At 39.1% G+C, this 14,088-nt stretch overlaps 1 protein-coding gene across 11 annotated transcripts in view; it reads left to right on the forward strand.

Annotated features, from left to right (window-relative positions):
- The window catches only part of TMCC1 (transmembrane and coiled-coil domain family 1), a 160,548-nt gene that overhangs the window by 8,170 nt on the left and 138,290 nt on the right, over positions 1 to 14,088 (forward strand). For 4 of the 11 annotated variants that reach the window (XM_061128876.1, XM_061128883.1, XM_061128878.1 and 1 more), the window contains one exon: positions 2,224 to 2,475. The exons of 3 other annotated variants lie outside the window; for them this stretch is intronic. The gene's annotated coding sequence lies outside the window, so the exon portion shown is untranslated. The remainder of the gene's footprint in view (positions 1 to 2,223; positions 2,476 to 14,088) is intronic. 4 more of the 11 variants (XM_061128877.1, XM_061128879.1, XM_061128884.1 and 1 more) reach the window with 1 other exon arrangement.

The raw sequence follows: 14,088 nt of genomic DNA on the forward strand, positions 1-14,088 counted from the left end.
TCTGGCAATCACTAGTCTGATTTATGTCCCTGTGGATTTGACTATTCTGTACATTTCATTTAAATGAAATCATGTAATATATGGCCTTTTGTTTCTGGCTTCTTTTACTTAATGTTTTTAAGGTTGATCCATGTTGTAGCATGTTTCAGTACTTCATGTATTTCTTGTAGCTGAGTAATAATTCATTGTATGAATATACCACATCTTGTTGACTCATTCATCAGTGATGGACATTTGTGGTTGTTTTCACTTTTTCACTATTCTGAATCATGCTGCCATGAACTTTCATGTGTAAGTTTTTGTTTGAACATATGTTTTAAAATCTCTTGGGCTTATAACCAATATATTTCTTTTGATAAACTTTACTTTAATAAGAGGCAGGTTACCTGATGGCTTACTTGTGGTAAAGTGCTAAAAGAATGATACTTTTCTCTTGGCATGATATTCATCATTGAATACTGAAATCACTTAATATTTCTGTTGTCTTTGCCCAGTAAAGAAAGTTGGTCCTGATAGGGTGACAGTAGTAGCTTTCCCTTCGATTTCTGTTAAGAGGAATTTCCTGAATTATGTTGTGTACCATTTAGTCTTTCAGGGAGTGAGATTCACTCATTGTGAAGTTTTATTATAAGATCTGCCTGTGGTCTCGAGGAATCTGTGAATGTATGAATTGTGTTTAACATTTTGTATTTAGAGGGATAGTAGGCAGGATTCCCATTCTGTAATCTATTTGGCATCAGTGATTTTACAGAGGTTTTATTCTTACTAACCACATTCCCTCTGAGGTTTGGACTGTGATAGAGTAACATTAAATATTAGCGTTTTCTTTTTCCTATTCCAGCACCCAGCCTTGAAGCTTTGTTTTGCTATTACTGCTTTGACAAATTAATTTTCCTCAAGAAGACTTGGCAAATGTTTTCTTCTTCTAGAAAGTTTGGAGTAACCTGACCAATTTATTTAAAAGCTAATGTTGTTTTTCAGACTTCTTGAAAGCGAGAAACATTCTTTGCTGTCTTTGTAGCATCTAAGTGACTTTGGGGTTCTCTGGAGATGATGGGAAATAGATAAATTATGTATTAACTGCAATCATAATTTATTCCAGGAAATTCTTTTTAGGCAGGCACTTTAAAAGAGTTTGTGTATAGAACACTGGACTAGAACCAAGAATATTTTAATTTCACATCTGTAAAAGACTCATTACTACTGGACAAATAGCTTGTACCTTGAGACTTCTTTTTGTAAAAAAGATAATATTGACTCTCTAGTTTATAGGAATGCGTGATGGGAAATGAGTTCTGTTAATCAAGGTTCTTTATTTTGGAAGATATGTGTGTTATATGTATCTTGTTAGTATTTTTTCTTTATTTTAATAAGTGGGTGAATTGGCTATCTGATTGTTATAAAAGTCTTTGTCCAGTACTGTATGTGTTTTCTATTTACCATTTCCAGTGTTCTTCTTTTTTCTGTGTAGTTCTAGATTTCTACCTGGCACATTTTCCTTCTGTAAGAAGGACTTCTTTTAACATTTCTTGTAGTTCAGATTTGCTGGTGATGGATCCTTTCATGAGTTTTTGTCTGTTTGAAGAAATCTTTAATGTGCCTTGATTTATTGAGGCTGTTTTCTCTGGGTATAGAATTCCGGGTTGGCAGTCTTTTTTTTTTTTTAACACTTTAGAAATATTGCTTCACTTCTACATCACCTTTGCTTTCCTGCCAGACCTAAATATGTATTTTTTGCATGATTATTCTATATTTCCTGCTGACATAGACATCTGCATTGGTAGTTCTACAGTATTTATAAAGTACTAGAGTGTTTTGGTGTCTTTGGCAGACTAATATTATTTGCCTGTGTTTGGTTGTATGGTATGACCATCATCTTGAATAGAAAACATGAAACAGATTTTTATATTGTCTTTACTGCTTATTTGTTATTGATCAGAGAGCTGGATTGCTGCTGTTATTGATAACTCCAGATAGAAAGCATGAAATAAATTTTTATATTTTCTTTATTGCTTATTTATTATGGACCAGAGAGCTGGATTGCTGCTGTTATTGATAACCCCAGCCTGGATGGGCTAGGTCACTTGTATTTACCTCCATGTGATCTTCTGATATACATTTTATCAACTTGAAAAATTTTGCAGACTAACAACTGGTAATTGTTTGCTAGCCAGACTCTTGCATTCAGTAGTATTTCTTTCTCTTCTTGCTCTTCTGTTCCAGCAGGTATTACTCTCTTGAGAAGACACACCGACAGTTAGCACTTTCTTCAGATTCTGACAGTTGGCGAACAGCTGCTCTTGATCATAAGACTTAGAAGACAGTCTCCATCTTCCCAGATTGGATGTCTTTTCACATGGATTTTCTATTTCTCTGTCTTTTAAAAAAATAAATACTTGGGAACATTCTGGATTACAACTGTTCATCCTCATCTATGCAAAGGAAGGAAAGCTGTTGTGTTTGGATTTTGAGGAGGTATGTCTTTTTTTCTTCTATTGCAAAATTGCATCACTTAGAGCAGTATGACGTCATAACACTGCCTCTTTGCTCAGTGGAATTCAGTTCTCGTTCATTTATTTGCTCCATCTTCCTCACTCCTGTTCTTCCTTTATCTGTAGCAGTCATCATAGCTCAGTAAGTTTCTCTCCTTTATTTTTTTGGGCCACACCACACGATATGTGGAATCTTAGCTCCCCAGCCAGGGATCGAGCCCATGCCCCCAGCATTGGAAGTGCGGAGTCTCAATCACTGGACCACCAGGGAAGTCCTAGTAATAACTTTCTTGATGTGTAATACAACAAGCTCATTTCTTACATCTTGGTGAATGTCACTGGGCTCTGGGTTAGTCTTATAAGTAACAGGAAGAAGCAGTTTGAATTCTTATACCTCAAGTTGAGATCATGACTTTGATGAATTGAGTATTTTGGTTTGCCCCCATTTTGCAGAGGCACTGGGTAGTTTGGGAAAGCTTACCGTCTCCAACATAATATATGGCTATGTGATTTTATAGTCTGGTTCAGTATCATTTACAAGAAGAAATGTGATATTGTAAAGTTTTGAACCAAAAATTGAGAGACTTCAGTCCTAGATTTGACGTTATTATGGCCATACTTTGAGAGTTAAAGCATGTTCGTTTTCTTATCTTTATTATTATTATTTTTTTCATTTTCTTATCTTTAAAATGTGTTTTTATTATTTGTTTTACACAAAAGTTATGGGATTGTTGAGGATCAAGTGAAAAAATTTGTGTGGAAGACTGTTTTTATCAGTATAAAGGATTGTTACTGTATTGTGGAAAGCTGTAGGCATCTGTTTTATTTTCACTCAGAGACTCAGTTTTTATTTCTACAAACTTTTTGATGGTACAACCCAGTCATGAATCAACTTTTAAATCCCCATGCTTAGTTATGGTTGAACATTAGTGTTTATAGTGCCTAATTACCTAGTAGGTTCTCATTATATTTTAAAAAGGAGATCTGTGTAATGTATTGCTGAGAAAACTTCAATTTGTGTGATAAGGAAGCATTTTACAAGATCTTTTGGTAGTTTTGAAGAGAGACCTCATTTGTTTATTTCATGTATTTAAAATATTTTTTGAGTGCTTACTGTATCCTAGGCACTGGGGAAGAAAACTGACAAAAATCTCTGCTTTTATAGAGCTTATGTTGTATGATATATGGGGAAATAGAAGAAACAAAATAAGTAAAGATGCAGTTTTTAACCTATGGTGACCAGTTCTGATGAGAAAAGTAAAAGCGGGAAAGGGGAATAGGGCTCCCCTCATTAGCGATCACAGACAGCCTTACAGAGAAGGTGACGTTTGAGTAAAGTCTTGAAAGAGATGACGGAGAAATGCAGAAATAGGAGAAGAGCATGCCAGGCATAGCAAATGGCAAATGCAAAAGTCCTGAGACGCACACTTGTATGAGGAATGGCAAGGGTTGGGCAAGCGTGGGCTTTTATGGTGCCTCGTGGAAGTGCTTAGCAGCTGAACACAAATGGAAGTACTTTCCAAACCTTGATGTGCACGTGAATTACTTCGGGTGTTCTTGTTAAATGATCTGGCTCCAAATAGTTTGTTTTTCATTTGACAGCCACCATAATCTGAAGTAGTTGTGTGAAATGGCTGTGAAAAGCGGCTAACACTGATGAACGTTTATAGATGTACAGTGTTAGATTAAAAGAAGCACTAGTCCCTTTGTTCTTGTACTGTCAGATTATGTCTTGGATATTGTGTCCACTTAGGGATTTTACACTTGGGTGGGACAATGTTAATCTAAATTGTCCAGATTAAAGTGACCAGAATACTGAGAGCTCTAGCCATCTTTATCTAGTGAAGAAGAGTAGCAGAATCAGGTGCTATTTTGCTATGGAAGCTAATACTTGGAAACTCAACTATCTATATTTTGAAGAGCTTTAAGCAAGAGGAGCAGGCTATTCATCTGTAATACAGCAGAGGACGACAGCAGGTGGAAACTACATCAGTGGAGGTGAATTTCATCCCACCCTGGGGAAGACCTTTCACACATAGGATCTGTCCAACAGTGGAATAGCCAAATTGTGAATAGCCAAATCTATCTGTCGTTAGAGATACTCAGATATAGGCTGGATGCTTGTCTTCTGGAGACAGTGAAAGGAACCACTGCTGGAGTCTGGGCTGCGTGAGTTTTCTCATCCCTCACAGCTCCTACGGTTTCTAACTTCAGTGTTCTCTATCCTTAGCGCTAATGTTAGTAATGATGAGAAAGGAATGAAAGTCTTGTTGACTGAGTTCCTTAATAATTGGGGAAGAAATGAAATGTCCGCCAGCCAGCCAGAGAGTACAAATTAAAATGGCAGTTTCCTTAAGTGTGTAAAGTACAGAAGTAGAATACTAGATCTGTACATGCAGTTTCATTTTTACTTTATAATTATTTTTTCCACAGAGCTTCTCTTAAGATCAACCTTTCATGGGCATAATTTGAGACTTGTTATCCTCAAGTATTGTTAGAGAGTTTATAGTGTTACACTCCATGTAAAAAGTAAAGGCTGCTATAGTGTAGAAGAAGGCAGGGATTTGTGTGTTAAAACTAGATTTCGCCCCCATCTCTGCCACTTGCTGTGTACAGTGGGAACTTTAATGATGAGATTTAATTTTCTCATCTGCTATTGGGGGCAGTGTTTACATTTCAGAATTGTATATATACTAGAAATAATTTATTCTAAGTTTAAAGCCTGGTGCAAAGCACATAGATGGCATAAAATTAATGCTAATTATTATTAGTAGCAACTATTCTGACAACATTGCTTAAATTGGAGGGTTTATTATTTATACGTGTGCAGCAAGGTAAGATGGGAGTTTATATCAACAAACCCATTTGTATCTTCAAGCTTTACAAATGCAGACCAGGAATTAACTACTTTTGTGTGGGTTTTTCCACACCACAGTTGTCTATTTCCATACCAACTGAGTGTCCAACAATTCAATTCAATTCTTACACTATCTCCCTGGAGTTAGTGTCAGATCTATAAGTTAAGAAGCTCAAGTTTCATAAGACCCCCAAAGTAGACATCAGTTATTAAGTCCTGGGTCACCTGTTACCCTCTCTGCTGCTGCTAAGTCGCTTCAGTCGTGTCCGACTCTGTGCAACCCCATAGACGGCAGCCCACCAGGCTGCTCCGTCCCTGGGATTCTCCAGGCAAGAACACTGGAGTGAATTTCACAATGCATGAAAGTGAAAAGTGAAAGTTAAGTCGCTCAGTGGTGTCCGACTCCCAGCGACCCCATGGACTGCAGCCCACCAGTCTCCTCTGTCCATGGGATTTTCCAGGCAAGAGTACTGGAGTGGGGTGCTGACTTTGCTACAAATTCTCTGATTCCCGTGACCCCCTTCTCAGGTTCAGTAATTCACTGGGTTGACTCACAAAACTCAGAAAAAAACATTGCTTACATTTACAGATTTGTCAAAAAGGATGCAACTCAGAAAGAGCTAAATGTAAGAGACATATGGGCGGGTGTGGGGAGCTTCCACGCCCTCTGCAGGTGCACCTCCCTCCTGGCTCCTTGTGTTCACCCATCCGGAAGCTCACTGAACCCCTTTGTTTAGGGAGTTTGTGGAGTTTCCATCACCTGGGAATGTTTGGTTGAATCACTGACATGGGTGGCTAACTCTGTCCAGTCTGTCTCTCTTCCCCAGATTGGGGGCAGAACCTGAAAGTTGCAAACCTGTAATCACAGGGATAGTTCCTCTTGCAACCACCTCCCATCCAGATGCTACTAGGCGCCCCCCCACCCCCAAGAGTCATCTTGTTAGCATCAACTTTGGTATGGTTGAAAGGGGCTTGTTTTGAATAACAGAAGACACTGCTCTAAGTTAGGAAATTCAAAGGGTTTTAGGAGCTGTGTGTCAGGAACTGGAGATAAAGACCAAATATATATTTCTTACACTATCATAGTTATTGTTGTTCATTCGGTAAGTCGTGTCCGACTCTTTGCGATCCCATGGACTGCAGCACACTAGGCTTCATGTCCTTCACTATCTCCCTGAGTTTGCTCAAACTCATGTCCATTGAGTCAGTAACGCCATCCAACTATCTCATCCATAGTACTGTTACATAAAACTAGATTGTATTTTTAAAGTAGAGGGCTGAGTTTCAGAACATCAGTAGTGAATTCCCTCTAGGTCACTGGTTTGTTTCTTTATTGGGCTGTGATGCACCATTTTGATTCTTGATAATGTAAATAGCATTTGTTTTGAGATTCTTAGATGAAAGGTGCCATTGAAAACAGCTAGATGTCATTTTCCTCAGGGATCTTTATCAGATTCCAGTATCAGTTCTTTTTCTGCCTAGACTTTTGTCCTCAGATGACTGTACTCTAATCCCGTGACAGAACTCATTCTTAGTGTAATGTGACAAAAAGAGATCATTTTTCTAACAGTAATAAGACTTGTTTTTCTTAGACCTATTGGGTCATGAAATTTGGGTAGAGATGTCTTTCGGTAGTTTTACTTTTTTTAACAGTAAACCACATGTGAATTTTCATAGGAAGAAAGGGTAAATTGTTTGGAATTCCAAATTCATTCCTACTTAAAAATTTTTTTCTGCACCTCTGTCTGCTTATTTTAATATGCTTGTTAGAGATGAGGTCACTGCCTTGTCCTAATACAAAAATTCCTTTACAGAGAATGTAAGCCTTAAATAGGGCTTCTTTGGTGGCAGAGATGGTAAAGAATCCGTATGCAATGCAGGAGACCCAGGTTCAATCCCTGGTCAGGAAGATCCCCTGGAGACAAGAATGGCTACCACTCCAGTATTCTTGCCTGGGAATCCCATGGACAGAGGAGCTTGGCGGCCTACAGTCCATGGTTGCAGAGTTGGACTCGACTGGGCGACTAAGCACGCAGGCCTCATGTGTTTGAACCTCTGTAGGAGTATCTTGGTATACAGAGTGATCACTGGTCTAAGAGTGCCTAGCTGAGTTCTCAGCACATATTCGGCACTCAGTAAACATCTGTTCTCTTCTAGGAGTTAGAAAGTCAGTTCTAGCCTTTGCTACCAGCTACCTATGTAAACCAACTAGAATCTCTGTGTGTGCTAAGTCTCTCAGTCCTGTCTGACTCTTTGCGACTCTGTGGACTGTAGTGCACTGGGCTCCTCTGTCCTGTGGGCTAATAAAGGTTTACTAATGAAAACCATGCAGCCGTGAAATTAAAAGACGCTTGCTCCTTGGAATAAAAGTTATGACCAACCTAGATAGCATATTAAAAAGCAGAGATGTTACTTTGCCAACAAAGGTCCGTCTAGTCAAAGCTATGGTTTTTCCAGAAGTCATGTATATGAGAGTTGGACCATAAAAAAAGCTGAGTGCCAAAGAATTGATGCTTTTGAACTGTGGTGTTGGAGAAGACTCTTGAGAGTCCCTTGGACAGCAAGGAGTTCCAACCAGTCCATCCTAAAGGAAATCAGTCCTGAATATTCATTGGAAGGACTGATGCTGAAGCTGAAACTCCAATACTCTGGCCACCTAATGGGAAGAACTGACTCATTGGAAAAGACCCTGATGCTGGGAAAGATTGAAGGCGGGAGGGGAAGGGGATGACAGAGGATGAGATGGTTGGATGGCATCACTGACACGATGGACATGAGTTTGAGCAAGCTTGGTTGGTGATGGACAGGGAAGCCTCGTGTGCTGCAGTCCATGGGGTCGCAAAGAGTTGGACATGACTGAGCGACTGAACTGAACTGAATAAATGAATCAGATGTACTCTCTTAAGATCAGAGGATTTCCCAACTACTCACCCAAATGTTGAAAGTGTTAGTCGCTCAGTAGTGTCCAAGTCTTTGCAACCCCAGGGACTATAGCCTGCCAGGCTCCTCTGTCCATGGGATTTCCCAGGTGAGAACATTGGAATGGGTAACCTTTCCCTCCTCCAGGGGATCTTCCCAACCCAGGGAGCAAACCCAGGTCTCCAATATTGCAGGCAGATTCTTTACGGTCTAAGCCACCGGGGAAGCCCAATCTCATGTCTTATCTTTTAAAATCCTGGCCCTAATCCTGCGACTCAGTTTATCCTTAGCCTTATTTTTAAACATTTAGTTTCAGTTGGCCTTCAAGTCAGTTTCCTGAAAGCAAGCACAGAGTCCCCAGATAGACTGAATCGGAAAGTGCCATGAAATAACCCATTCTCTGTGGCTTCAGCTGTTTCCTTGGCCACATGTTCTGCCTTCAGTTGAGTTACCTTAGATCTTCTCCTCATTTTTAGTTGGGACTGGCTGTTCATTAACAAGAAGATTTCTTAGCACCAGTCCAAACAGAATAGAATGGGAGCATCATAAAATGACTGATCATTTTTCTAGTCATGTAGATCCCTAAATGGTGCCATGTGCAGTATAGTTTGGGTTCCCGGGAATACTATTTAAGCTTTTTTTTGTTGTTGTTGTTCTCTTAAGATAGGTTTAGAAAAATTTGGCCAGTTGACCAAACTTTTTGAAAAATGTCATATGTTTTTCCCTTGTTTACATGTGTCATATTTCAGACAATGAATGTAAATGCATTATGATTGTCAGTTTCTAATCTGATTTTATTTAGAGTTTGCTTAATTTCTTTTTGTACCTTGAGAATTTGCATTACTTTTTCAAGTATTCTGAAATAAGAATTGCGTTTTTCTCTTCTAGTTTGCAGAAATATCTTTTTTTTTTTTTACTGTGTTTTAGAAATTAAACTTTTCTTTTTTGTGGTCCTAAAATGAGATGACAGACTTGGCCATTTAAAAAGTAAACTAGAGAGGAGAGGGAAGAAAGGAATAGTTGAGGGAGATTAAGAGGTACAAACTTCCAGCTGCAAAACAAAATGTGTCATGGGTGTGAAATGTAAAATTGGGGGAGTATAGTTAATAACTTTGTAATATCATTTATGGTGATGTATTATAACTAGATTTATTATGGTGATCAGTTTGAAATGTACTATAGAAATACTGAATCACTGTGTTGTATAACAGGAAATAACATAGTATCATAGGTTATACTTCAAAAACACAAACTTGGCAAAGATTAGGTTTGTTACTAGAGGTGAGGGGGATGGGTGGAGGTGAGGGGGCAGTTGAATAAAGGCAGTCAAAAGGTACTAGCTTCCAGTTACAGATAAGTACTAGGGATGTAATGTACAACATGATAAATATAATTAGCACTGCTTTATGTTATATATGAAAGTTGTTGAGGCGGTAAATCCTAAGAGTTTTCATCCCAAGAAAAAAATATTTTTCTCCTAGTGTTTTAATTTTGTTACCTATATGAGATGATGGATTTTTATTAAACTTACTATGATAATTTCATGATGTATATAAATCAAATTATGATGTATATTGTGCATTCTTCAAATCCATGAACATGGTATATCTTCCCATCTGTTTGTGTTGTCTTCAATTTCTTTTGTCAGTGTCTTACAGTTTTCTGAGTTTTTTAGGACTTCCTTTGTATAGTATCATGTTGTCTGCAAACAGTGACAGTTTTTCTTCTTCCTTTCCAGTTCAGATTAATCTGAAATTCCATCCCACATGGATGATTACCATTAAAATTTTGTAAACATTCTTCTATACTTGTCTCTTTACAAGTATATACACATATAGATGTGTATATATGAAGTAATTTTACATAGATAGGATAATATTATAATGCTGTTCTTCTTTTGCCCCAGGCATAGGTTTTGGAGATTTTTGTGTCAGTAAGAGACCAGTGTTAAAGATGGTATATTTCTTTCTGGACTGTGTTGCGTGGCTTATCTTATCTCTGAGTGTTCACTTACCAAGTAATATTTTGATATTTATTCCGTTTACCAAGGAGATTTTTACTGCTGAGTAAAGAAGGTACTGACTGACTGATAGTTACAATTCTGATTATAAATTAAAATATTAGTGCTATGGGACAGATAAGTATGAGGCTTTGCATAATATGAACAACTTTTTTCCAGAGTATAATTATCACTTTAGATAAGGTGGTATCCAGCTTTTTTGTGGACAGAGATAGTAGGTGTGGTGTGATGAATAGAAGGCTGGATTCAACTTTGACTGTTCCACCTGTTAGTTCTGAGATATTAGGCAAGTCTCTTAACCCTTTTTGAACTTTGGTGATGCAGACGGTAAAGAATCTGACTGCAATGCAGGAGACCTGGGTTTGATCCCTAGGTCAGGAAGATCCCCTGGGAAAGGGAATGGCTACCCACTTCAGTATGCTTGCCTGGAGAATTCCGTGGACAGGCGAGCCTGGTGGACTACAGTCCACTGGTCCCAAAGAGTCAGACACGACTTAGCGACTAACACTTAACCATTTTAGGATTTAGTTTCTTTGTTCATTAACTGAATAATTGACTTCTCAGATCTAGTCCAACTCTAAAACTTTTATGACCATAAAATAAGAGCCATCTTTTACCTTGGTTCATTGAGGTGTAACCTCTGCACTTCTACCTATCTTACTCAAGACGTGTACCTAAGTCACTTCAGTTGTGTCCGACTCTGTGCGACCCCATAGACGGCAGCCCACCAGGCTCCCCCGTCCCTGGGATTCTCCAGGCAAGAACATTGGAGTGGGTTCCCATTTCCTTCTCCAATGCATGAAAGTAAAAAATGAAAGTGAAGTCGCTCAGTCATGTCCAACTCTTAGTGACCCTATGGACTGCAGCTTACCAGGCTCCTCTGTCCACGGGATTTTCCAGGCAAGAGTACTGGAGTGGGGTGCCATTGCCTTCTCCAACTCAAGACGTGTAAATGGCCCAAAATGAAGGCCAGGGAGTATAGTCCTGAGACCCTTAGAAAAACCACAGAATGAAGCAATAGGTAGCGCTGTGTTAGTTTTTAGAGGAAGTGTGAACCTGTGAACTTCTTTTGCATGCTTTGCAACTATTTCACAACCAGTTCTAGACAGAAGTATTTTTCTTATTTGTGAATAAGAATATGGCATTGAGGATGGAGAGGCTATTGATTTGGTTGCTCAGTTTTCTAGCCGTATTCCGGGTGACTTGCTTGGATTGGTTATGTCCTCTTGGTGACTTGCTGGGTGACTTGCTTGGAACTAGGGTTGGTTATGTCCTCTTTGTTTTCCTTACTTTTTTTTTATTCTCAGTAGAAAGATCTTGAGATTCAAACTTAATTGTCTGTGACACACATTGGTCAGATCAGTGATAGAAGAGAGTTGGAAGACCTGTTTTTCTTCTTCCTTTTGACAGAAGAAAATAAAGTGAATTACTTTACTTCTCCATGCTTGACTCTTTTTACTGAAAGAAAACAAAATCTGACTCTTCTTACCTCACATACCTTGGAATAATGAGGTCATTCTTTGGAATCTTTTTAAAAATGTCATGTAAAAAATTTGAGGTATAATTTCTAGTAAATGCACAAATCTAAGATGTATGTATAACTTACTGAATTTTTACATGTGTATGCTGCTCTATATGTAATCATCAGTTAGTTCAGTTGCTCAATCGTGTCTGAGTCTTTGCAACCCCATGGACTGCAGCACCCTAGGCTTCTCTGTCCATCCCCAGTCAGATCAAGACTTAGAACACTTTCCTCCCCGTAGGATTCCCTCATGCCCCTTTCCAGTCACCCTGTGCCCTGTTCAGAGCACATTTTGTGTAGAGCACACTTTGAGTGCTCTGTTATTCATCTTAAGAAGCCACTGAAAACAGATCTTGACATCGTTTATGTTTCATCAGTAATCTGAATCTTGAACCCTATAATAAAGTGTGATCTGTAGATAGTAAGGTCTTTAGCCTTTTAGATAAGACATAATTGTGTTAAAATGCTTCCCTGTGTGTATGTGTGCTTAGTCGCTCAGCTGTGTCCAACTTTGCAGCCCCATGGACTGTAGCCTGCCAGGCTCCTCTGTCCATGGATTCTCTAGGCAAGAATACTGGAGTGGGCTGCCATTCCCTTCTCCAGGGGATTTTCCCAACCTAGGGATCAAACCCGGGTCTCCCGCGTTGCAGGCAAATTCTTTACCACCCAAGCCACCAGGGAAGCCCACAGAGGGAGTAATTTTACATTGACAAAGAGGCAGTGTTGTGCGTTTTCTTCTCTGTGTAGACTTTTTCCTGAAAATTTTTGGGTGGTCTGAAAGTAAATTTATTTGGAACGTTGTAGGTAAGTGGGAAAAGGAAAGTTGGGTTTGGCTAAGTGAATGATGAAGTTGTTCCAGTTCTGTGAGTTCTGTTCTTCCTTCTAGCTGTTTCGTCTTGTCACCCTGTGAATAAGGCCTAACCTCATTTTTTACATCTAATATTTATTCAGTGTGGTTTTGTCTGAGGCACTGTGTGTGTGTCTTTCTAAACTGCTGTGGTGCAGTTTAGCTTTAGCTTACCTCATACTTCCACTATATGTATTACGTGATTTTGTCTACTAATTTGCATTTTTGTATCTTTCATTTTAGAAGTTGTAGATTTATGGAAAAGTTAAGCAAAGATAATATATAAAGTCTGTCATGCAGCTGTTTTCCCTGTTGGTAATATCCTGTTAGTTTTATGGAGATAAATTTGATGTATTTTAAAATTTGCCCGTTTGAAGTGTACATTTCCGTTTTTAGTATATTCACAGAAGTGTACAACCATCACCACAATCTAATTCCAGAATATTTGCATCATCCCCAAAAGAAACTCTGTACCCCATTATCAATCCCATTTCTGCCCTCCCCCCAGCCCTTGTCCTAGGTAACCACTAATCTATTTTCTATCTCTGTGGGTTGTCTCTCCTGGACATCATATTATATAAATGAACTTTTATAATGTGTGGTCTTCTGTGACTGGTTTCTTTCATGTAGCATGTTTTCAGAGTTTATTCATTCTACAGCATGTATCCATTCTTTTTCCTATTGCCAAATAACATTCAGTTGGATGGCTGTGCCATATTTTGTTTTCAATTTGTAGTTGATGGACATTAATTGATTCTACCTTTTGGCTATTGTGAACAGTGCTGGTGTGAAATCTGAATCCAAGGTTTTGTGTTGACTACATACACTTGCCTAGAAATGGAATTATCAAGTCCTGTGGTAACTTTTTGTTAAGGATTTTTGAGACATTGCCTGCCTGGGCCATTTTACATTCCCACCAGCAGGGTAGGATGGTTCCAATTTCTCTACATTCTCTTCAGCACTTGTTACATTGTCTTCTTATGATTTTAGCCATCCTACGAGAAGGAAATGGCAACCCACTCCAGTGTTCTTGCCTGGAGAATCCCAGGGAAGGGGGAGCCTGGTGGGATGCCGTCTGTGGGGTCGCACAGAGTTGGAAACAACTGAAGCGATTTAGCAGCAGCAGTGAGTGTAAAGTTGTATCTTACTGTGGTTTTGACTTGCATTTCCCTAATGATTAGTGAAAGTCAGTCAGTCGTGTCTGAGTATTTGTCTGAGTATTTGCGACCCCATGGACTATTCAGTCTATGTTATGGAATTCTCCAGGCCAGAATACTGGAATGGGTAACTTTTCCCATCTCCAGGGGATCTTCCCAACCCAGGGATCAAACCCAGGTCTCCCACATTGCAGGCAGATACTTTACCAGCTGAGCCGCCAGGGAAGCTCAAGAATACTGGGGTGGGTAGCCTGTCCCTTCTCCAGGGAAACTT

Source organism: Dama dama, chromosome 24 (assembly GCF_033118175.1).
Source record: "Dama dama isolate Ldn47 chromosome 24, ASM3311817v1, whole genome shotgun sequence".
Classification (NCBI taxonomy): domain Eukaryota; kingdom Metazoa; phylum Chordata; class Mammalia; order Artiodactyla; family Cervidae; genus Dama; species Dama dama.